The sequence below is a fragment of the Anarhichas minor genome, unplaced genomic scaffold (assembly GCF_050575085.1).
Source record: "Anarhichas minor isolate MPS153535 unplaced genomic scaffold, ASM5057508v1 ptg000085l, whole genome shotgun sequence".
NCBI classification, from domain to species: Eukaryota; Metazoa; Chordata; class Actinopteri; order Perciformes; family Anarhichadidae; genus Anarhichas; species Anarhichas minor.
Genome location: NW_027466531.1, coordinates 231,693 through 258,452, shown reverse-complemented (window position 1 = coordinate 258,452; position 26,760 = coordinate 231,693).

Below are 26,760 nucleotides of genomic sequence, written 5' to 3'. Positions count from 1 at the left end.
AATTCCACTACGTAGAGTGTTATTGTGTGGAGTAAGCAGGAACAAAGAATACTGTTTCCGCCCAGTTTCGAACGGGGGACTTTTCGCGTGTAAAGCCAACGTGATAACCACTACACTACGGAAACTGCTGAAGATGACTTTTACGCACGTGCCCAGGCTCAATGCACCATTCACACTTGAGTGCAAACATTTCAGATGCCAAACGACATGATTTCCGAATGGATTCAGTCACAGCTGCTGTGTCATTGAGTGACAGTAAATGTCTAGTACACTTAAAGCCTCCCCTGTATAGCTCTAAGAATTCCCTTTAAAGGCCGGAACAGCGCCACTTTTTTTTCATTAGCCCAAAAATGTTACTAGCGCAGTCCTCGTTAGTTTAGTGGATAGTATCTCCGCTTGTCACGCGGAAGACCAGGGTTTGATTCCCTGACGGGGAGTTTTCTACCAGTTGCTAGTAAGACAACAGCCATTTAACACAGAGACGATACATATCGAGTATGTTCCTGCTGTCAGAGACCGCTTCACATTAACGATATGATTGCCTACCTCGGCATGCATGAAAGGTTGCGCATCAGAATGGAAAATTCTGCTTCTTTTCATCCAGTTTGCTGGGAACGCTAGTCAGAACACTTTGATTGTGTGGAGGAAAAGCTAACCCTGGGGCAGTTGTACTTACCCAGTTTCTGACAACTCCACTACGTAGAGTGTTATTGTGTGGATTAAGCAGGAACAAAGAATACTGTTTCCGCCCAGTTTCGAACGGGGGACTTTTCGCGTGTAAAGCCAACGTGATAACCACTACACTACGGAAACTGCTGAAGATGACTTTTACGCACGTGCCCAGGCTCAATGCACCATTCACACTTGACTGCAAACATTTCAGATGCCAGACGACATGATTTCCGAATGGATTCAGTCACAGCTGCTGTGTCATTGAGTGACAGTAAATGTCTAGTACACTTAAAGCCTCCCCTGTATAGCTCTAAGAATTCCCTTTAAAGGCCGGAACAGCGCCACTTTTTTTTCATTAGCCCAAAAATGCTACTAGCGCAGTCCTCGTTAGTTTAGTGGATAGTATCTCCGCTTGTCACGCGGAAGACCAGGGTTCGATTCCCTGACGGGGAGTTTTCTACCAGTTGCTAGTAAGACAACAGCCATTTATCACAGAGACGATACATATCAAGCATGTTCCTGCTGTCAGAGACCGCTTCACATTAACGATATGATTGCCTACCTCGGCATGCATGAAAGGTTGTGCATCAGAATGGAAAATTCTGCTTCTTTTCATCCAGTTTGCTGGGAACGCTAGTCAGAACACTTTGATTGTGTGGAGGAAAAGCTAACCCTGGGGCAGTTGTACTTACCCAGTTTCTGACAATTCCACTACGTAGAGTGTTATTGTGTGGAGTAAGCAGGAACAAAGAATACTGTTTCCGCCCAGTTTCGAACGGGGGACTTTTCGCGTGTAAAGCCAACGTGATAACCACTACACTACGGAAACTGCTGAAGATGACTTTTACGCACGTGCCCAGGCTCAATGCACCATTCACACTTGAGTGCAAACATTTCAGATGCCAGACGACATGATTTCCGAATGGATTCAGTCACAGCTGCTGTGTCATTGAGTGACAGTAAATGTCTAGTACACTTAAAGCCTCCCCTGTATAGCTCTAAGAATTCCCTTTAAAGGCCGGAACAGCGCCACTTTTTTTTCATTAGCCCAAAAATGCTACTAGCGCAGTCCTCGTTAGTTTAGTGGATAGTATCTCCGCTTGTCACGCGGAAGACCAGGGTTCGATTCCCTGACGGGGAGTTTTCTACCAGTTGCTAGTAAGACAACAGCCATTTATCACAGAGACGATACATATCAAGCATGTTCCTGCTGTCAGAGACCGCTTCACATTAACGATATGATTGCCTACCTCGGCATGCATGAAAGGTTGTGCATCAGAATGGAAAATTCTGCTTCTTTTCATCCAGTTTGCTGGGAACGCTAGTCAGAACACTTTGATTGTGTGGAGGAAAAGCTAACCCTGGGGCAGTTGTACTTACCCAGTTTCTGACAATTCCACTACGTAGAGTGTTATTGTGTGGAGTAAGCAGGAACAAAGAATACTGTTTCCGCCCAGTTTCGAACGGGGGACTTTTCGCGTGTAAAGCCAACGTGATAACCACTACACTACGGAAACTGCTGAAGATGACTTTTACGCACGTGCCCAGGCTCAATGCACCATTCACACTTGAGTGCAAACATTTCAGATGCCAGACGACATGATTTCCGAATGGATTCAGTCACAGCTGCTGTGTCATTGAGTGACAGTAAATGTCTAGTACACTTAAAGCCTCCCCTGTATAGCTCTAAGAATTCCCTTTAAAGGCCGGAACAGCGCCACTTTTTTTTCATTAGCCCAAAAATGCTACTAGCGCAGTCCTCGTTAGTTTAGTGGATAGTATCTCCGCTTGTCACGCGGAAGACCAGGGTTCGATTCCCTGACGGGGAGTTTTCTACCAGTTGCTAGTAAGACAACAGCAATTTAACACAGAGACGATACATATCAAGCATGTTCCTGCTGTCAGAGACCGCTTCACATTAACGATATGATTGCCTACCTCGGCATGCATGAAAGGTTGCGCATCAGAATGGAAAATTCTGCTTCTTTTCATCCAGTTTGCTGGGAACGCTAGTCAGAACACTTTGATTGTGTGGAGGAAAAGCTAACCCTGGGGCAGTTGTACTTACCCAGTTTCTGACAATTCCACTACGTAGAGTGTTATTGTGTGGAGTAAGCAGGAACAAAGAATACTGTTTCCGCCCAGTTTCGAACGGAGGACTTTTCGCGTGTAAAGCCAACGTGATAACCACTACACTACGGAAACTGCTGAAGATGACTTTTACGCACGTGCCCAGGCTCAATGCACCATTCACACTTGAGTGCAAACATTTCAGATGCCAGACGACATGATTTCCGAATGGATTCAGTCACAGCTGCTGTGTCATTGAGTGACAGTAAATGTCTAGTACACTTAAAGTCTCCCCTGTATAGCTCTAAGAATTCCCTTTAAAGGCCGGAACAGCGCCACTTTTTTTTCATTAGCCCAAAAATGCTACTAGCGCAGTCCTCGTTAGTTTAGTGGATAGTATCTCCGCTTGTCACGCGGAAGACCAGGGTTCGATTCCCTGACGGGGAGTTTTCTACCAGTTGCTAGTAAGACAACAGCCATTTATCACAGAGACGATACATATCAAGCATGTTCCTGCTGTCAGAGACCGCTTCACATTAACGATATGATTGCCTACCTCGGCATGCATGAAAGGTTGTGCATCAGAATGGAAAATTCTGCTTCTTTTCATCCAGTTTGCTGGGAACGCTAGTCAGAACACTTTGATTGTGTGGAGGAAAAGCTAACCCTGGGGCAGTTGTACTTACCCAGTTTCTGACAATTCCACTACGTAGAGTGTTATTGTGTGGAGTAAGCAGGAACAAAGAATACTGTTTCCGCCCAGTTTCGAACGGGGGACTTTTCGCGTGTAAAGCCAACGTGATAACCACTACACTACGGAAACTGCTGAAGATGACTTTTACGCACGTGCCCAGGCTCAATGCACCATTCACACTTGAGTGCAAACATTTCAGATGCCAGACGACATGATTTCCGAATGGATTCAGTCACAGCTGCTGTGTCATTGAGTGACAGTAAATGTCTAGTACACTTAAAGCCTCCCCTGTATAGCTCTAAGAATTCCCTTTAAAGGCCGGAACAGCGCCACTTTTTTTTCATTAGCCCAAAAATGCTACTAGCGCAGTCCTCGTTAGTTTAGTGGATAGTATCTCCGCTTGTCACGCGGAAGACCAGGGTTCGATTCCCTGACGGGGAGTTTTCTACCAGTTGCTAGTAAGACAACAGCAATTTAACACAGAGACGATACATATCAAGCATGTTCCTGCTGTCAGAGACCGCTTCACATTAACGATATGATTGCCTACCTCGGCATGCATGAAAGGTTGCGCATCAGAATGGAAAATTCTGCTTCTTTTCATCCAGTTTGCTGGGAACGCTAGTCAGAACACTTTGATTGTGTGGAGGAAAAGCTAACCCTGGGGCAGTTGTACTTACCCAGTTTCTGACAATTCCACTACGTAGAGTGTTATTGTGTGGAGTAAGCAGGAACAAAGAATACTGTTTCCGCCCAGTTTCGAACGGGGGACTTTTCGCGTGTAAAGCCAACGTGATAACCACTACACTACGGAAACTGCTGAAGATGACTTTTACGCACGTGCCCAGGCTCAATGCACCATTCACACTTGAGTGCAAACATTTCAGATGCCAGACGACATGATTTCCGAATGGATTCAGTCACAGCTGCTGTGTCATTGAGTGACAGTAAATGTCTAGTACACTTAAAGCCTCCCCTGTATAGCTCTAAGAATTCCCTTTAAAGGCCGGAACAGCGCCACTTTTTTTTCATTAGCCCAAAAATGCTACTAGCGCAGTCCTCGTTAGTTTAGTGGATAGTATCTCCGCTTGTCACGCGGAAGACCAGGGTTCGATTCCCTGACGGGGAGTTTTCTACCAGTTGCTAGTAAGACAACAGCCATTTATCACAGAGACGATACATATCAAGCATGTTCCTGCTGTCAGAGACCGCTTCACATTAACGATATGATTGCCTACCTCGGCATGCATGAAAGGTTGTGCATCAGAATGGAAAATTCTGCTTCTTTTCATCCAGTTTGCTGGGAACGCTAGTCAGAACACTTTGATTGTGTGGAGGAAAAGCTAACCCTGGGGCAGTTGTACTTACCCAGTTTCTGACAATTCCACTACGTAGAGTGTTATTGTGTGGAGTAAGCAGGAACAAAGAATACTGTTTCCGCCCAGTTTCGAACGGGGGACTTTTCGCGTGTAAAGCCAACGTGATAACCACTACACTACGGAAACTGCTGAAGATGACTTTTACGCACGTGCCCAGGCTCAATGCACCATTCACACTTGAGTGCAAACATTTCAGATGCCAGACGACATGATTTCCGAATGGATTCAGTCACAGCTGCTGTGTCATTGAGTGACAGTAAATGTCTAGTACACTTAAAGCCTCCCCTGTATAGCTCTAAGAATTCCCTTTAAAGGCCGGAACAGCGCCACTTTTTTTTCATTAGCCCAAAAATGCTACTAGCGCAGTCCTCGTTAGTTTAGTGGATAGTATCTCCGCTTGTCACGCGGAAGACCAGGGTTCGATTCCCTGACGGGGAGTTTTCTACCAGTTGCTAGTAAGACAACAGCAATTTAACACAGAGACGATACATATCAAGCATGTTCCTGCTGTCAGAGACCGCTTCACATTAACGATATGATTGCCTACCTCGGCATGCATGAAAGGTTGCGCATCAGAATGGAAAATTCTGCTTCTTTTCATCCAGTTTGCTGGGAACGCTAGTCAGAACACTTTGATTGTGTGGAGGAAAAGCTAACCCTGGGGCAGTTGTACTTACCCAGTTTCTGACAATTCCACTACGTAGAGTGTTATTGTGTGGAGTAAGCAGGAACAAAGAATACTGTTTCCGCCCAGTTTCGAACGGAGGACTTTTCGCGTGTAAAGCCAACGTGATAACCACTACACTACGGAAACTGCTGAAGATGACTTTTACGCACGTGCCCAGGCTCAATGCACCATTCACACTTGAGTGCAAACATTTCAGATGCCAGACGACATGATTTCCGAATGGATTCAGTCACAGCTGCTGTGTCATTGAGTGACAGTAAATGTCTAGTACACTTAAAGTCTCCCCTGTATAGCTCTAAGAATTCCCTTTAAAGGCCGGAACAGCGCCACTTTTTTTTCATTAGCCCAAAAATGCTACTAGCGCAGTCCTCGTTAGTTTAGTGGATAGTATCTCCGCTTGTCACGCGGAAGACCAGGGTTCGATTCCCTGACGGGGAGTTTTCTACCAGTTGCTAGTAAGACAACAGCCATTTATCACAGAGACGATACATATCAAGCATGTTCCTGCTGTCAGAGACCGCTTCACATTAACGATATGATTGCCTACCTCGGCATGCATGAAAGGTTGTGCATCAGAATGGAAAATTCTGCTTCTTTTCATCCAGTTTGCTGGGAACGCTAGTCAGAACACTTTGATTGTGTGGAGGAAAAGCTAACCCTGGGGCAGTTGTACTTACCCAGTTTCTGACAATTCCACTACGTAGAGTGTTATTGTGTGGAGTAAGCAGGAACAAAGAATACTGTTTCCGCCCAGTTTCGAACGGGGGACTTTTCGCGTGTAAAGCCAACGTGATAACCACTACACTACGGAAACTGCTGAAGATGACTTTTACGCACGTGCCCAGGCTCAATGCACCATTCACACTTGAGTGCAAACATTTCAGATGCCAGACGACATGATTTCCGAATGGATTCAGTCACAGCTGCTGTGTCATTGAGTGACAGTAAATGTCTAGTACACTTAAAGCCTCCCCTGTATAGCTCTAAGAATTCCCTTTAAAGGCCGGAACAGCGCCACTTTTTTTTCATTAGCCCAAAAATGCTACTAGCGCAGTCCTCGTTAGTTTAGTGGATAGTATCTCCGCTTGTCACGCGGAAGACCAGGGTTCGATTCCCTGACGGGGAGTTTTCTACCAGTTGCTAGTAAGACAACAGCAATTTAACACAGAGACGATACATATCAAGCATGTTCCTGCTGTCAGAGACCGCTTCACATTAACGATATGATTGCCTACCTCGGCATGCATGAAAGGTTGCGCATCAGAATGGAAAATTCTGCTTCTTTTCATCCAGTTTGCTGGGAACGCTAGTCAGAACACTTTGATTGTGTGGAGGAAAAGCTAACCCTGGGGCAGTTGTACTTACCCAGTTTCTGACAATTCCACTACGTAGAGTGTTATTGTGTGGAGTAAGCAGGAACAAAGAATACTGTTTCCGCCCAGTTTCGAACGGGGGACTTTTCGCGTGTAAAGCCAACGTGATAACCACTACACTACGGAAACTGCTGAAGATGACTTTTACGCACGTGCCCAGGCTCAATGCACCATTCACACTTGAGTGCAAACATTTCAGATGCCAGACGACATGATTTCCGAATGGATTCAGTCACAGCTGCTGTGTCATTGAGTGACAGTAAATGTCTAGTACACTTAAAGCCTCCCCTGTATAGCTCTAAGAATTCCCTTTAAAGGCCGGAACAGCGCCACTTTTTTTTCATTAGCCCAAAAATGCTACTAGCGCAGTCCTCGTTAGTTTAGTGGATAGTATCTCCGCTTGTCACGCGGAAGACCAGGGTTCGATTCCCTGACGGGGAGTTTTCTACCAGTTGCTAGTAAGACAACAGCCATTTATCACAGAGACGATACATATCAAGCATGTTCCTGCTGTCAGAGACCGCTTCACATTAACGATATGATTGCCTACCTCGGCATGCATGAAAGGTTGTGCATCAGAATGGAAAATTCTGCTTCTTTTCATCCAGTTTGCTGGGAACGCTAGTCAGAACACTTTGATTGTGTGGAGGAAAAGCTAACCCTGGGGCAGTTGTACTTACCCAGTTTCTGACAATTCCACTACGTAGAGTGTTATTGTGTGGAGTAAGCAGGAACAAAGAATACTGTTTCCGCCCAGTTTCGAACGGGGGACTTTTCGCGTGTAAAGCCAACGTGATAACCACTACACTACGGAAACTGCTGAAGATGACTTTTACGCACGTGCCCAGGCTCAATGCACCATTCACACTTGAGTGCAAACATTTCAGATGCCAGACGACATGATTTCCGAATGGATTCAGTCACAGCTGCTGTGTCATTGAGTGACAGTAAATGTCTAGTACACTTAAAGCCTCCCCTGTATAGCTCTAAGAATTCCCTTTAAAGGCCGGAACAGCGCCACTTTTTTTTCATTAGCCCAAAAATGCTACTAGCGCAGTCCTCGTTAGTTTAGTGGATAGTATCTCCGCTTGTCACGCGGAAGACCAGGGTTCGATTCCCTGACGGGGAGTTTTCTACCAGTTGCTAGTAAGACAACAGCAATTTAACACAGAGACGATACATATCAAGCATGTTCCTGCTGTCAGAGACCGCTTCACATTAACGATATGATTGCCTACCTCGGCATGCATGAAAGGTTGCGCATCAGAATGGAAAATTCTGCTTCTTTTCATCCAGTTTGCTGGGAACGCTAGTCAGAACACTTTGATTGTGTGGAGGAAAAGCTAACCCTGGGGCAGTTGTACTTACCCAGTTTCTGACAATTCCACTACGTAGAGTGTTATTGTGTGGAGTAAGCAGGAACAAAGAATACTGTTTCCGCCCAGTTTCGAACGGAGGACTTTTCGCGTGTAAAGCCAACGTGATAACCACTACACTACGGAAACTGCTGAAGATGACTTTTACGCACGTGCCCAGGCTCAATGCACCATTCACACTTGAGTGCAAACATTTCAGATGCCAGACGACATGATTTCCGAATGGATTCAGTCACAGCTGCTGTGTCATTGAGTGACAGTAAATGTCTCGTACACTTAAAGCCTCCCCTGTATAGCTCTAAGAATTCCCTTTAAAGGCCGGAACAGCGCCACTTTTTTTTCATTAGCCCAAAAATGCTACTAGCGCAGTCCTCGTTAGTTTAGTGGATAGTATCTCCGCTTGTCACGCGGAAGACCAGGGTTCGATTCCCTGACGGGGAGTTTTCTACCAGTTGCTAGTAAGACAACAGCCATTTATCACAGAGACGATACATATCAAGCATGTTCCTGCTGTCAGAGACCGCTTCACATTAACGATATGATTGCCTACCTCGGCATGCATGAAAGGTTGTGCATCAGAATGGAAAATTCTGCTTCTTTTCATCCAGTTTGCTGGGAACGCTAGTCAGAACACTTTGATTGTGTGGAGGAAAAGCTAACCCTGGGGCAGTTGTACTTACCCAGTTTCTGACAATTCCACTACGTAGAGTGTTATTGTGTGGAGTAAGCAGGAACAAAGAATACTGTTTCATCCCAGTTTCGAACGGGGGACTTTTCGCGTGTAAAGCCAACGTGATAACCACTACACTACGGAAACTGCTGAAGATGACTTTTACGCACGTGCCCAGGCTCAATGCACCATTCACACTTGAGTGCAAACATTTCAGATGCCAGACGACATGATTTCCGAATGGATTCAGTCACAGCTGCTGTGTCATTGAGTGACAGTAAATGTCTAGTACACTTAAAGCCTCCCCTGTATAGCTCTAAGAATTCCCTTTAAAGGCCGGAACAGCGCCACTTTTTTTTCATTAGCCCAAAAATGCTACTAGCGCAGTCCTCGTTAGTTTAGTGGATAGTATCTCCGCTTGTCACGCGGAAGACCAGGGTTCGATTCCCTGACGGGGAGTTTTCTACCAGTTGCTAGTAAGACAACAGCCATTTATCACAGAGACGATACATATCAAGCATGTTCCTGCTGTCAGAGACCGCTTCACATTAACGATATGATTGCCTACCTCGGCATGCATGAAAGGTTGTGCATCAGAATGGAAAATTCTGCTTCTTTTCATCCAGTTTGCTGGGAACGCTAGTCAGAACACTTTGATTGTGTGGAGGAAAAGCTAACCCTGGGGCAGTTGTACTTACCCAGTTTCTGACAATTCCACTACGTAGAGTGTTATTGTGTGGAGTAAGCAGGAACAAAGAATACTGTTTCCGCCCAGTTTCGAACGGGGGACTTTTCGCGTGTAAAGCCAACGTGATAACCACTACACTACGGAAACTGCTGAAGATGACTTTTACGCACGTGCCCAGGCTCAATGCACCATTCACACTTGAGTGCAAACATTTCAGATGCCAGACGACATGATTTCCGAATGGATTCAGTCACAGCTGCTGTGTCATTGAGTGACAGTAAATGTCTAGTACACTTAAAGCCTCCCCTGTATAGCTCTAAGAATTCCCTTTAAAGGCCGGAACAGCGCCACTTTTTTTTCATTAGCCCAAAAATGCTACTAGCGCAGTCCTCGTTAGTTTAGTGGATAGTATCTCCGCTTGTCACGCGGAAGACCAGGGTTCGATTCCCTGACGGGGAGTTTTCTACCAGTTGCTAGTAAGACAACAGCAATTTAACACAGAGACGATACATATCAAGCATGTTCCTGCTGTCAGAGACCGCTTCACATTAACGATATGATTGCCTACCTCGGCATGCATGAAAGGTTGCGCATCAGAATGGAAAATTCTGCTTCTTTTCATCCAGTTTGCTGGGAACGCTAGTCAGAACACTTTGATTGTGTGGAGGAAAAGCTAACCCTGGGGCAGTTGTACTTACCCAGTTTCTGACAATTCCACTACGTAGAGTGTTATTGTGTGGAGTAAGCAGGAACAAAGAATACTGTTTCCGCCCAGTTTCGAACGGAGGACTTTTCGCGTGTAAAGCCAACGTGATAACCACTACACTACGGAAACTGCTGAAGATGACTTTTACGCACGTGCCCAGGCTCAATGCACCATTCACACTTGAGTGCAAACATTTCAGATGCCAGACGACATGATTTCCGAATGGATTCAGTCACAGCTGCTGTGTCATTGAGTGACAGTAAATGTCTAGTACACTTAAAGCCTCCCCTGTATAGCTCTAAGAATTCCCTTTAAAGGCCGGAACAGCGCCACTTTTTTTTCATTAGCCCAAAAATGCTACTAGCGCAGTCCTCGTTAGTTTAGTGGATAGTATCTCCGCTTGTCACGCGGAAGACCAGGGTTCGATTCCCTGACGGGGAGTTTTCTACCAGTTGCTAGTAAGACAACAGCCATTTATCACAGAGACGATACATATCAAGCATGTTCCTGCTGTCAGAGACCGCTTCACATTAACGATATGATTGCCTACCTCGGCATGCATGAAAGGTTGTGCATCAGAATGGAAAATTCTGCTTCTTTTCATCCAGTTTGCTGGGAACGCTAGTCAGAACACTTTGATTGTGTGGAGGAAAAGCTAACCCTGGGGCAGTTGTACTTACCCAGTTTCTGACAATTCCACTACGTAGAGTGTTATTGTGTGGAGTAAGCAGGAACAAAGAATACTGTTTCCGCCCAGTTTCGAACGGGGGACTTTTCGCGTGTAAAGCCAACGTGATAACCACTACACTACGGAAACTGCTGAAGATGACTTTTACGCACGTGCCCAGGCTCAATGCACCATTCACACTTGAGTGCAAACATTTCAGATGCCAGACGACATGATTTCCGAATGGATTCAGTCACAGCTGCTGTGTCATTGAGTGACAGTAAATGTCTAGTACACTTAAAGCCTCCCCTGTATAGCTCTAAGAATTCCCTTTAAAGGCCGGAACAGCGCCACTTTTTTTTCATTAGCCCAAAAATGCTACTAGCGCAGTCCTCGTTAGTTTAGTGGATAGTATCTCCGCTTGTCACGCGGAAGACCAGGGTTCGATTCCCTGACGGGGAGTTTTCTACCAGTTGCTAGTAAGACAACAGCCATTTATCACAGAGACGATACATATCAAGCATGTTCCTGCTGTCAGAGACCGCTTCACATTAACGATATGATTGCCTACCTCGGCATGCATGAAAGGTTGTGCATCAGAATGGAAAATTCTGCTTCTTTTCATCCAGTTTGCTGGGAACGCTAGTCAGAACACTTTGATTGTGTGGAGGAAAAGCTAACCCTGGGGCAGTTGTACTTACCCAGTTTCTGACAATTCCACTACGTAGAGTGTTATTGTGTGGAGTAAGCAGGAACAAAGAATACTGTTTCCGCCCAGTTTCGAACGGGGGACTTTTCGCGTGTAAAGCCAACGTGATAACCACTACACTACGGAAACTGCTGAAGATGACTTTTACGCACGTGCCCAGGCTCAATGCACCATTCACACTTGAGTGCAAACATTTCAGATGCCAGACGACATGATTTCCGAATGGATTCAGTCACAGCTGCTGTGTCATTGAGTGACAGTAAATGTCTAGTACACTTAAAGCCTCCCCTGTATAGCTCTAAGAATTCCCTTTAAAGGCCGGAACAGCGCCACTTTTTTTTCATTAGCCCAAAAATGCTACTAGCGCAGTCCTCGTTAGTTTAGTGGATAGTATCTCCGCTTGTCACGCGGAAGACCAGGGTTCGATTCCCTGACGGGGAGTTTTCTACCAGTTGCTAGTAAGACAACAGCCATTTATCACAGAGACGATACATATCAAGCATGTTCCTGCTGTCAGAGACCGCTTCACATTAACGATATGATTGCCTACCTCGGCATGCATGAAAGGTTGTGCATCAGAATGGAAAATTCTGCTTCTTTTCATCCAGTTTGCTGGGAACGCTAGTCAGAACACTTTGATTGTGTGGAGGAAAAGCTAACCCTGGGGCAGTTGTACTTACCCAGTTTCTGACAATTCCACTACGTAGAGTGTTATTGTGTGGAGTAAGCAGGAACAAAGAATACTGTTTCCGCCCAGTTTCGAACGGGGGACTTTTCGCGTGTAAAGCCAACGTGATAACCACTACACTACGGAAACTGCTGAAGATGACTTTTACGCACGTGCCCAGGCTCAATGCACCATTCACACTTGAGTGCAAACATTTCAGATGCCAGACGACATGATTTCCGAATGGATTCAGTCACAGCTGCTGTGTCATTGAGTGACAGTAAATGTCTAGTACACTTAAAGCCTCCCCTGTATAGCTCTAAGAATTCCCTTTAAAGGCCGGAACAGCGCCACTTTTTTTTCATTAGCCCAAAAATGCTACTAGCGCAGTCCTCGTTAGTTTAGTGGATAGTATCTCCGCTTGTCACGCGGAAGACCAGGGTTCGATTCCCTGACGGGGAGTTTTCTACCAGTTGCTAGTAAGACAACAGCCATTTATCACAGAGACGATACATATCAAGCATGTTCCTGCTGTCAGAGACCGCTTCACATTAACGATATGATTGCCTACCTCGGCATGCATGAAAGGTTGTGCATCAGAATGGAAAATTCTGCTTCTTTTCATCCAGTTTGCTGGGAACGCTAGTCAGAACACTTTGATTGTGTGGAGGAAAAGCTAACCCTGGGGCAGTTGTACTTACCCAGTTTCTGACAATTCCACTACGTAGAGTGTTATTGTGTGGAGTAAGCAGGAACAAAGAATACTGTTTCCGCCCAGTTTCGAACGGGGGACTTTTCGCGTGTAAAGCCAACGTGATAACCACTACACTACGGAAACTGCTGAAGATGACTTTTACGCACGTGCCCAGGCTCAATGCACCATTCACACTTGAGTGCAAACATTTCAGATGCCAGACGACATGATTTCCGAATGGATTCAGTCACAGCTGCTGTGTCATTGAGTGACAGTAAATGTCTAGTACACTTAAAGCCTCCCCTGTATAGCTCTAAGAATTCCCTTTAAAGGCCGGAACAGCGCCACTTTTTTTTCATTAGCCCAAAAATGCTACTAGCGCAGTCCTCGTTAGTTTAGTGGATAGTATCTCCGCTTGTCACGCGGAAGACCAGGGTTCGATTCCCTGACGGGGAGTTTTCTACCAGTTGCTAGTAAGACAACAGCCATTTATCACAGAGACGATACATATCAAGCATGTTCCTGCTGTCAGAGACCGCTTCACATTAACGATATGATTGCCTACCTCGGCATGCATGAAAGGTTGTGCATCAGAATGGAAAATTCTGCTTCTTTTCATCCAGTTTGCTGGGAACGCTAGTCAGAACACTTTGATTGTGTGGAGGAAAAGCTAACCCTGGGGCAGTTGTACTTACCCAGTTTCTGACAATTCCACTACGTAGAGTGTTATTGTGTGGAGTAAGCAGGAACAAAGAATACTGTTTCCGCCCAGTTTCGAACGGGGGACTTTTCGCGTGTAAAGCCAACGTGATAACCACTACACTACGGAAACTGCTGAAGATGACTTTTACGCACGTGCCCAGGCTCAATGCACCATTCACACTTGAGTGCAAACATTTCAGATGCCAGACGACATGATTTCCGAATGGATTCAGTCACAGCTGCTGTGTCATTGAGTGACAGTAAATGTCTAGTACACTTAAAGCCTCCCCTGTATAGCTCTAAGAATTCCCTTTAAAGGCCGGAACAGCGCCACTTTTTTTTCATTAGCCCAAAAATGCTACTAGCGCAGTCCTCGTTAGTTTAGTGGATAGTATCTCCGCTTGTCACGCGGAAGACCAGGGTTCGATTCCCTGACGGGGTTTTCTACCAGTTGCTAGTAAGACAACAGCAATTTAACACAGAGACGATACATATCAAGCATGTTCCTGCTGTCAGAGACCGCTTCACATTAACGATATGATTGCCTACCTCGGCATGCATGAAAGGTTGCGCATCAGAATGGAAAATTCTGCTTCTTTTCATCCAGTTTGCTGGGAACGCTAGTCAGAACACTTTGATTGTGTGGAGGAAAAGCTAACCCTGGGGCAGTTGTACTTACCCAGTTTCTGACAATTCCACTACGTAGAGTGTTATTGTGTGGAGTAAGCAGGAACAAAGAATACTGTTTCCGCCCAGTTTCGAACGGAGGACTTTTCGCGTGTAAAGCCAACGTGATAACCACTACACTACGGAAACTGCTGAAGATGACTTTTACGCACGTGCCCAGGCTCAATGCACCATTCACACTTGAGTGCAAACATTTCAGATGCCAGACGACATGATTTCCGAATGGATTCAGTCACAGCTGCTGTGTCATTGAGTGACAGTAAATGTCTAGTACACTTAAAGCCTCCCCTGTATAGCTCTAAGAATTCCCTTTAAAGGCCGGAACAGCGCCACTTTTTTTTCATTAGCCCAAAAATGCTACTAGCGCAGTCCTCGTTAGTTTAGTGGATAGTATCTCCGCTTGTCACGCGGAAGACCAGGGTTCGATTCCCTGACGGGGAGTTTTCTACCAGTTGCTAGTAAGACAACAGCCATTTATCACAGAGACGATACATATCAAGCATATTCCTGCTGTCAGAGACCGCTTCACATTAACGATATGATTGCCTACCTCGGCATGCATGAAAGGTTGTGCATCAGAATGGAAAATTCTGCTTCTTTTCATCCAGTTTGCTGGGAACGCTAGTCAGAACACTTTGATTGTGTGGAGGAAAAGCTAACCCTGGGGCAGTTGTACTTACCCAGTTTCTGACAATTCCACTACGTAGAGTGTTATTGTGTGGAGTAAGCAGGAACAAAGAATACTGTTTCCGCCCAGTTTCGAACGGGGGACTTTTCGCGTGTAAAGCCAACGTGATAACCACTACACTACGGAAACTGCTGAAGATGACTTTTACGCACGTGCCCAGGCTCAATGCACCATTCACACTTGAGTGCAAACATTTCAGATGCCAGACGACATGATTTCCGAATGGATTCAGTCACAGCTGCTGTGTCATTGAGTGACAGTAAATGTCTAGTACACTTAAAGCCTCCCCTGTATAGCTCTAAGAATTCCCTTTAAAGGCCGGAACAGCGCCACTTTTTTTTCATTAGCCCAAAAATGCTACTAGCGCAGTCCTCGTTAGTTTAGTGGATAGTATCTCCGCTTGTCACGCGGAAGACCAGGGTTCGATTCCCTGACGGGGAGTTTTCTACCAGTTGCTAGTAAGACAACAGCAATTTAACACAGAGACGATACATATCAAGCATGTTCCTGCTGTCAGAGACCGCTTCACATTAACGATATGATTGCCTACCTCGGCATGCATGAAAGGTTGCGCATCAGAATGGAAAATTCTGCTTCTTTTCATCCAGTTTGCTGGGAACGCTAGTCAGAACACTTTGATTGTGTGGAGGAAAAGCTAACCCTGGGGCAGTTGTACTTACCCAGTTTCTGACAATTCCACTACGTAGAGTGTTATTGTGTGGAGTAAGCAGGAACAAAGAATACTGTTTCCGCCCAGTTTCGAACGGGGGACTTTTCGCGTGTAAAGCCAACGTGATAACCACTACACTACGGAAACTGCTGAAGATGACTTTTACGCACGTGCCCAGGCTCAATGCACCATTCACACTTGAGTGCAAACATTTCAGATGCCAGACGACATGATTTCCGAATGGATTCAGTCACAGCTGCTGTGTCATTGAGTGACAGTAAATGTCTAGTACACTTAAAGCCTCCCCTGTATAGCTCTAAGAATTCCCTTTAAAGGCCGGAACAGCGCCACTTTTTTTTCATTAGCCCAAAAATGCTACTAGCGCAGTCCTCGTTAGTTTAGTGGATAGTATCTCCGCTTGTCACGCGGAAGACCAGGGTTCGATTCCCTGACGGGGAGTTTTCTACCAGTTGCTAGTAAGACAACAGCCATTTATCACAGAGACGATACATATCAAGCATGTTCCTGCTGTCAGAGACCGCTTCACATTAACGATATGATTGCCTACCTCGGCATGCATGAAAGGTTGTGCATCAGAATGGAAAATTCTGCTTCTTTTCATCCAGTTTGCTGGGAACGCTAGTCAGAACACTTTGATTGTGTGGAGGAAAAGCTAACCCTGGGGCAGTTGTACTTACCCAGTTTCTGACAATTCCACTACGTAGAGTGTTATTGTGTGGAGTAAGCAGGAACAAAGAATACTGTTTCCTCCCAGTTTCGAACGGGGGACTTTTCGCGTGTAAAGCCAACGTGATAACCACTACACTACGGAAACTGCTGAAGATGACTTTTACGCACGTGCCCAGGCTCAATGCACCATTCACACTTGAGTGCAAACATTTCAGATGCCAGACGACATGATTTCCGAATGGATTCAGTCACAGCTGCTGTGTCATTGAGTGACAGTAAATGTCTAGTACACTTAAAGCCTCCCCTGTATAGCTCTAAGAATTCCCTTTAAAGGCCGGAACAGCGCCACTTTTTTTTCATTAGCCCAAAAATGCTACTAGCGCAGTCCTCGTTAGTTTAGTGGATAGTATCTCCGCTTGTCACGCGGAAGACCAGGGTTCGATTCCCTGACGGGGAGTTTTCTACCAGTTGCTAGTAAGACAACAGCAATTTAACACAGAGACGATACATATCAAGCATGTTCCTGCTGTCAGAGACCGCTTCACATTAACGATATGATTGCCTACCTCGGCATGCATGAAAGGTTGCGCATCAGAATGGAAAATTCTGCTTCTTTTCATCCAGTTTGCTGGGAACGCTAGTCAGAACACTTTGATTGTGTGGAGGAAAAGCTAACCCTGGGGCAGTTGTACTTACCCAGTTTCTGACAATTCCACTACGTAGAGTGTTATTGTGTGGAGTAAGCAGGAACAAAGAATACTGTTTCCGCCCAGTTTCGAACGGAGGACTTTTCGCGTGTAAAGCCAACGTGATAACCACTACACTACGGAAACTGCTGAAGATGACTTTTACGCACGTGCCCAGGCTCAATGCACCATTCACACTTGAGTGCAAACATTTCAGATGCCAGACGACATGATTTCCGAATGGATTCAGTCACAGCTGCTGTGTCATTGAGTGACAGTAAATGTCTAGTACACTTAAAGCCTCCCCTGTATAGCTCTAAGAATTCCCTTTAAAGGCCGGAACAGCGCCACTTTTTTTTCATTAGCCCAAAAATGCTACTAGCGCAGTCCTCGTTAGTTTAGTGGATAGTATCTCCGCTTGTCACGCGGAAGACCAGGGTTCGATTCCCTGACGGGGAGTTTTCTACCAGTTGCTAGTAAGACAACGGACATTTAACACAGAGACGATACATATCAAGCATGTTCCTGCTGTCAGAGACCGCTTCACATTAACGATATGATTGCATACCTCGGCATGCATGAAAGGTTGCGCATCAGAATGGAAAATTCTGCTTCTTTTCATCCAGTTTGCTGGGAACGCTAGTCAGAACACTTTGATTGTGTGGAGGAAAAGCTAACCCTGGGGCAGTTGTACTTACCCAGTTTCTGACAATTCCACTACGTAGAGTGTTATTGTGTGGAGTAAGCAGGAACAAAGAATACTGTTTCCGCCCAGTTTCGAACGGGGGACTTTTCGCGTGTAAAGCCAACGTGATAACCACTACACTACGGAAAGTGCTGAAGATGACTTTTACGCACGTGCCCAGGCTCAATGCACCATTCACACTTGAGTGCAAACATTTCAGATGCCAGACGACATGATTTCCGAATGGATTCAGTCACAGCTGCTGTGTCATTGAGTGACAGTAAATGTCTAGTACACTTAAAGCCTCCCCTGTATAGCTCTAAGAATTCCCTTTAAAGGCCGGAACAGCGCCACTTTTTTTTCATTAGCCCAAAAATGCTACTAGCGCAGTCCTCGTTAGTTTAGTGGATAGTATCTCAGCTTGTCACGCGGAAGACCAGGGTTCGATTCCCTGACGGGGAGTTTTCTACCAGTTGCTAGTAAAACAACAGCCATTTAACACAGAGACGATACATATCAAGCATGTTCCTGCTGTCAGAGACCGCTTCACATTAACAATATGATTGCCTACCTCGGCATGCATGAAAGGTTGCGCATCAGAATGGAAAATTCTGCTTCTTTTCATCCAGTTTGCTGGGAACGCTAGTCAGAACACTTTGATTATGTGGAGGAAAAGCTAACCCTGGGGCAGTTGTACTTACCCAGTTTCTGACAATTCCACTACGTAGAGTGTTATTGTGTGGATTAAGCAGGAACAAAGAATACCGTTTCCGCCCAGTTTCGAACGGGGGACTTTTCGCGTGTAAAGCCAACGTGATAACCACTACACTACAGAAACTGCTGAAGATGACTTTTACGCACGTGCCCAGGCTCAATGCACCATTCACACTTGAGTGCAAACATTTCAGATGCCAGACGACATGATTTCCGAATGGATTCAGTCACAGCTGCTGTGTCATTGAGTGACAGTAAATGTCTAGTACACTTAAAGCCTCCCCTGTATAGCTCTAAGAATTCCCTTTAAAGGCCGGAACAGCGCCACTTTTTTTTCATTAGCCCAAAAATGCTACTAGCGCAGTCCTCGTTAGTTTAGTGGATAGTATCTTCGCTTGTCACGCGGAAGACCAGGGTTCGATTCCCTGACGGGGAGTTTTCTACCAGTTGCTAGTAAGACAACAGCCATTTATCACAGAGACGATACATATCAAGCATGTTCCTGCTGTCAGAGACCGCTTCACATTAACGATATGATTGCCTACCTCGGCATGCATGAAAGGTTGTGCATCAGAATGGAAAATTCTGCTTCTTTTCATCCAGTTTGCTGGGAACGCTAGTCAGAACACTTTGATTGTGTGGAGGAAAAGCTAACCCTGGGGCAGTTGTACTTACCCAGTTTCTGACAATTCCACTACGTAGAGTGTTATTGTGTGGAGTAAGCAGGAACAAAGAATACTGTTTCCGCCCAGTTTCGAACGGAGGACTTTTCGCGTGTAAAGCCAACGTGATAACCACTACACTACGGAAACTGCTGAAGATGACTTTTACGCACGTGCCCAGGCTCAATGCACCATTCACACTTGAGTGCAAACATTTCAGATGCCAGACGACATGATTTCCGAATGGATTCAGTCACAGCTGCTGTGTCATTGAGTGACAGTAAATGTCTAGTACACTTAAAGCCTCCCCTGTATAGCTCTAAGAATTCCCTTTAAAGGCCGGAACAGCGCCACTTTTTTTTCATTAGCCCAAAAATGCTACTAGCGCAGTCCTCGTTAGTTTAGTGGATAGTATCTCCGCTTGTCACGCGGAAGACCAGGGTTCGATTCCCTGACGGGGAGTTTTCTACCAGTTGCTAGTAAGACAACGGACATTTAACACAGAGACGATACATATCAAGCATGTTCCTGCTGTCAGAGACCGCTTCACATTAACGATATGATTGCATACCTCGGCATGCATGAAAGGTTGCGCATCAGAATGGAAAATTCTGCTTCTTTTCATCCAGTTTGCTGGGAACGCTAGTCAGAACACTTTGATTGTGTGGAGGAAAAGCTAACCCTGGGGCAGTTGTACTTACCCAGTTTCTGACAATTCCACTACGTAGAGTGTTATTGTGTGGAGTAAGCAGGAACAAAGAATACTGTTTCCGCCCAGTTTCGAACGGGGGACTTTTCGCGTGTAAAGCCAACGTGATAACCACTACACTACGGAAAGTGCTGAAGATGACTTTTACGCACGTGCCCAGGCTCAATGCACCATTCACACTTGAGTGCAAACATTTCAGATGCCAGACGACATGATTTCCGAATGGATTCAGTCACAGCTGCTGTGTCATTGAGTGACAGTAAATGTCTAGTACACTTAAAGCCTCCCCTGTATAGCTCTAAGAATTCCCTTTAAAGGCCGGAACAGCGCCACTTTTTTTTCATTAGCCCAAAAATGCTACTAGCGCAGTCCTCGTTAGTTTAGTGGATAGTATCTCAGCTTGTCACGCGGAAGACCAGGGTTCGATTCCCTGACGGGGAGTTTTCTACCAGTTGCTAGTAAAACAACAGCCATTTAACACAGAGACGATACATATCAAGCATGTTCCTGCTGTCAGAGACCGCTTCACATTAACAATATGATTGCCTACCTCGGCATGCATGAAAGGTTGCGCATCAGAATGGAAAATTCTGCTTCTTTTCATCCAGTTTGCTGGGAACGCTAGTCAGAACACTTTGATTATGTGGAGGAAAAGCTAACCCTGGGGCAGTTGTACTTACCCAGTTTCTGACAATTCCACTACGTAGAGTGTTATTGTGTGGATTAAGCAGGAACAAAGAATACCGTTTCCGCCCAGTTTCGAACGGGGGACTTTTCGCGTGTAAAGCCAACGTGATAACCACTACACTACAGAAACTGCTGAAGATGACTTTTACGCACGTGCCCAGGCTCAATGCACCATTCACACTTGAGTGCAAACATTTCAGATGCCAGACGACATGATTTCCGAATGGATTCAGTCACAGCTGCTGTGTCATTGAGTGACAGTAAATGTCTAGTACACTTAAAGCCTCCCCTGTATAGCTCTAAGAATTCCCTTTAAAGGCCGGAACAGCGCCACTTTTTTTTCATTAGCCCAAAAATGCTACTAGCGCAGTCCTCGTTAGTTTAGTGGATAGTATCTCCGCTTGTCACGCGGAAGACCAGGGTTCGATTCCCTGACGGGGAGTTTTCTACCAGTTGCTAGTAAGACAACAGCCATTTATCACAGAGACGATACATATCAAGCATGTTCCTGCTGTCAGAGACCGCTTCACATTAACGATATGATTGCCTACCTCGGCATGCATGAAAGGTTGTGCATCAGAATGGAAAATTCTGCTTCTTTTCATCCAGTTTGCTGGGAACGCTAGTCAGAACACTTTGATTGTGTGGAGGAAAAGCTAACCCTGGGGCAGTTGTACTTACCCAGTTTCTGACAATTCCACTACGTAGAGTGTTATTGTGTGGAGTAAGCAGGAACAAAGAATACTGTTTCCGCCCAGTTTCGAACGGGGGACTTTTCGCGTGTAAAGCCAACGTGATAACCACTACACTACGGAAACTGCTGAAGATGACTTTTACGCACGTGCCCAGGCTCAATGCACCATTCACACTTGAGTGCAAACATTTCAGATGCCAGACGACATGATTTCCGAATGGATTCAGTCACAGCTGCTGTGTCATTGAGTGACAGTAAATGTCTAGTACACTTAAAGCCTCCCCTGTATAGCTCTAAGAATTCCCTTTAAAGGCCGGAACAGCGCCACTTTTTTTTCATTAGCCCAAAAATGCTACTAGCGCAGTCCTCGTTAGTTTAGTGGATAGTATCTCCGCTTGTCACGCGGAAGACCAGGGTTCGATTCCCTGACGGGGAGTTTTCTACCAGTTGCTAGTAAGACAACAGCAATTTAACACAGAGACGATACATATCAAGCATGTTCCTGCTGTCAGAGACCGCTTCACATTAACGATATGATTGCCTACCTCGGCATGCATGAAAGGTTGCGCATCAGAATGGAAAATTCTGCTTCTTTTCATCCAGTTTGCTGGGAACGCTAGTCAGAACACTTTGATTGTGTGGAGGAAAAGCTAACCCTGGGGCAGTTGTACTTACCCAGTTTCTGACAATTCCACTACGTAGAGTGTTATTGTGTGGAGTAAGCAGGAACAAAGAATACTGTTTCCGCCCAGTTTCGAACGGGGGACTTTTCGCGTGTAAAGCCAACGTGATAACCACTACACTACGGAAACTGCTGAAGATGACTTTTACGCACGTGCCCAGGCTCAATGCACCATTCACACTTGAGTGCAAACATTTCAGATGCCAGACGACATGATTTCCGAATGGATTCAGTCACAGCTGCTGTGTCATTGAGTGACAGTAAATGTCTAGTACACTTAAAGCCTCCCCTGTATAGCTCTAAGAATTCCCTTTAAAGGCCGGAACAGCGCCACTTTTTTTTCATTAGCCCAAAAATGCTACTAGCGCAGTCCTCGTTAGTTTAGTGGATAGTATCTCCGCTTGTCACGCGGAAGACCAGGGTTCGATTCCCTGACGGGGAGTTTTCTACCAGTTGCTAGTAAGACAACGGACATTTAACACAGAGACGATACATATCAAGCATGTTCCTGCTGTCAGAGACCGCTTCACATTAACGATATGATTGCATACCTCGGCATGCATGAAAGGTTGCGCATCAGAATGGAAAATTCTGCTTCTTTTCATCCAGTTTGCTGGGAACGCTAGTCAGAACACTTTGATTGTGTGGAGGAAAAGCTAACCCTGGGGCAGTTGTACTTACCCAGTTTCTGACAATTCCACTACGTAGAGTGTTATTGTGTGGAGTAAGCAGGAACAAAGAATACTGTTTCCGCCCAGTTTCGAACGGGGGACTTTTCGCGTGTAAAGCCAACGTGATAACCACTACACTACGGAAAGTGCTGAAGATGACTTTTACGCACGTGCCCAGGCTCAATGCACCATTCACACTTGAGTGCAAACATTTCAGATGCCAGACGACATGATTTCCGAATGGATTCAGTCACAGCTGCTGTGTCATTGAGTGACAGTAAATGTCTAGTACACTTAAAGCCTCCCCTGTATAGCTCTAAGAATTCCCTTTAAAGGCCGGAACAGCGCCACTTTTTTTTCATTAGCCCAAAAATGCTACTAGCGCAGTCCTCGTTAGTTTAGTGGATAGTATCTCAGCTTGTCACGCGGAAGACCAGGGTTCGATTCCCTGACGGGGAGTTTTCTACCAGTTGCTAGTAAAACAACAGCCATTTAACACAGAGACGATACATATCAAGCATGTTCCTGCTGTCAGAGACCGCTTCACATTAACAATATGATTGCCTACCTCGGCATGCATGAAAGGTTGCGCATCAGAATGGAAAATTCTGCTTCTTTTCATCCAGTTTGCTGGGAACGCTAGTCAGAACACTTTGATTATGTGGAGGAAAAGCTAACCCTGGGGCAGTTGTACTTACCCAGTTTCTGACAATTCCACTACGTAGAGTGTTATTGTGTGGATTAAGCAGGAACAAAGAATACCGTTTCCGCCCAGTTTCGAACGGGGGACTTTTCGCGTGTAAAGCCAACGTGATAACCACTACACTACAGAAACTGCTGAAGATGACTTTTACGCACGTGCCCAGGCTCAATGCACCATTCACACTTGAGTGCAAACATTTCAGATGCCAGACGACATGATTTCCGAATGGATTCAGTCACAGCTGCTGTGTCATTGAGTGACAGTAAATGTCTAGTACACTTAAAGCCTCCCCTGTATAGCTCTAAGAATTCCCTTTAAAGGCCGGAACAGCGCCACTTTTTTTTCATTAGCCCAAAAATGCTACTAGCGCAGTCCTCGTTAGTTTAGTGGATAGTATCTCCGCTTGTCACGCGGAAGACCAGGGTTCGATTCCCTGACGGGGAGTTTTCTACCAGTTGCTAGTAAGACAACAGCCATTTATCACAGAGACGATACATATCAAGCATGTTCCTGCTGTCAGAGACCGCTTCACATTAACGATATGATTGCCTACCTCGGCATGCATGAAAGGTTGTGCATCAGAATGGAAAATTCTGCTTCTTTTCATCCAGTTTGCTGGGAACGCTAGTCAGAACACTTTGATTGTGTGGAGGAAAAGCTAACCCTGGGGCAGTTGTACTTACCCAGTTTCTGACAATTCCACTACGTAGAGTGTTATTGTGTGGAGTAAGCAGGAACAAAGAATACTGTTTCCGCCCAGTTTCGAACGGGGGACTTTTCGCGTGTAAAGCCAACGTGATAACCACTACACTACGGAAACTGCTGAAGATGACTTTTACGCACGTGCCCAGGCTCAATGCACCATTCACACTTGAGTGCAAACATTTCAGATGCCAGACGACATGATTTCCGAATGGATTCAGTCACAGCTGCTGTGTCATTGAGTGACAGTAAATGTCTAGTACACTTAAAGCCTCCCCTGTATAGCTCTAAGAATTCCCTTTAAAGGCCGGAACAGCGCCACTTTTTTTTCATTAGCCCAAAAATGCTACTAGCGCAGTCCTCGTTAGTTTAGTGGATAGTATCTCCGCTTGTCACGCGGAAGACCAGGGTTCGATTCCCTGACGGGGAGTTTTCTACCAGTTGCTAGTAAGACAACAGCAATTTAACACAGAGACGATACATATCAAGCATGTTCCTGCTGTCAGAGACCGCTTCACATTAACGATATGATTGCCTACCTCGGCATGCATGAAAGGTTGCGCATCAGAATGGAAAATTCTGCTTCTTTTCATCCAGTTTGCTGGGAACGCTAGTCAGAACACTTTGATTGTGTGGAGGAAAAGCTAACCCTGGGGCAGTTGTACTTACCCAGTTTCTGACAATTCCACTACGTAGAGTGTTATTGTGTGGAGTAAGCAGGAACAAAGAATACTGTTTCCGCCCAGTTTCGAACGGGGGACTTTTCGCGTGTAAAGCCAACGTGATAACCACTACACTACGGAAACTGCTGAAGATGACTTTTACGCACGTGCCCAGGCTCAATGCACCATTCACACTTGAGTGCAAACATTTCAGATGCCAGACGACATGATTTCCGAATGGATTCAGTCACAGCTGCTGTGTCATTGAGTGACAGTAAATGTCTAGTACACTTAAAGCCTCCCCTGTATAGCTCTAAGAATTCCCTTTAAAGGCCGGAACAGCGCCACTTTTTTTTCATTAGCCCAAAAATGCTACTAGCGCAGTCCTCGTTAGTTTAGTGGATAGTATCTCCGCTTGTCACGCGGAAGACCAGGGTTCGATTCCCTGACGGGGAGTTTTCTACCAGTTGCTAGTAAGACAACAGCAATTTAACACAGAGACGATACATATCAAGCATGTTCCTGCTGTCAGAGACCGCTTCACATTAACGATATGATTGCCTACCTCGGCATGCATGAAAGGTTGCGCATCAGAATGGAAAATTCTGCTTCTTTTCATCCAGTTTGCTGGGAACGCTAGTCAGAACACTTTGATTGTGTGGAGGAAAAGCTAACCCTGGGGCAGTTGTACTTACCCAGTTTCTGACAATTCCACTACGTAGAGTGTTATTGTGTGGAGTAAGCAGGAACAAAGAATACTGTTTCCGCCCAGTTTCGAACGGAAGACTTTTCGCGTGTAAAGCCAACGTGATAACCACTACACTACGGAAACTGCTGAAGATGACTTTTACGCACGTGCCCAGGCTCAATGCACCATTCACACTTGAGTGCAAACATTTCAGATGCCAGACGACATGATTTCCGAATGGATTCAGTCACAGCTGCTGTGTCATTGAGTGACAGTAAATGTCTAGTACACTTAAAGCCTCCCCTGTATAGCTCTAAGAATTCCCTTTAAAGGCCGGAACAGCGCCACTTTTTTTTCATTAGCCCAAAAATGCTACTAGCGCAGTCCTCGTTAGTTTAGTGGATAGTATCTCCGCTTGTCACGCGGAAGACCAGGGTTCGATTGCCTGACGGGGAGTTTTCTACCAGTTGCTAGTAAGACAACAGCCATTTAACACAGAGACGATACATATCAAGCATGTTCCTGCTGTCAGAGACCGCTTCACATTAACGATATGATTGCATACCTCGGCATGCATGAAAGGTTGCGCATCAGAATGGAAAATTCTGCTTCTTTTCATCCAGTTTGCTGGGAACGCTAGTCAGAACACTTTGATTGTGTGGAGGAAAAGCTAACCCTGGGGCAGTTGTACTTACCCAGTTTCTGACAATTCCACTACGTAGAGTGTTATTGTGTGGAGTAAGCAGGAACAAAGACTACTGTTTCCGCCCAGTTTCGAACGGGGGACTTTTCGCGTGTAAAGCCAACGTGATAACCACTACACTACGGAAACTGCTGAAGATGACTTTTACGCACGTGCCCAGGCTCAATGCACCATTCACACTTGAGTGCAAACATTTCAGATGCCAGACGACATGATTTCCGAATGGATTCAGTCACAGCTGCTGTGTCATTGAGTGACAGTAAATGTCTAGTACACTTAAAGCCTCCCCTGTATAGCTCTAAGAATTCCCTTTAAAGGCCGGAACAGCGCCACTTTTTTTTCATTAGCCCAAAAATGCTACTAGCGCAGTCCTCGTTAGTTTAGTGGATAGTATCTCCGCTTGTCACGCGGAAGACCAGGGTTCGATTCCCTGACGGGGAGTTTTCTACCAGTTGCTAGTAAGACAACGGACATTTAACACAGAGACGATACATATCAAGCATGTTCCTGCTGTCAGAGACCGCTTCACATTAACGATATGATTGCCTACCTCGGCATGCATGAAAGGTTGCGCATCAGAATGGAAAATTCTGCTTCTTTTCATCCAGTTTGCTGGGAACGC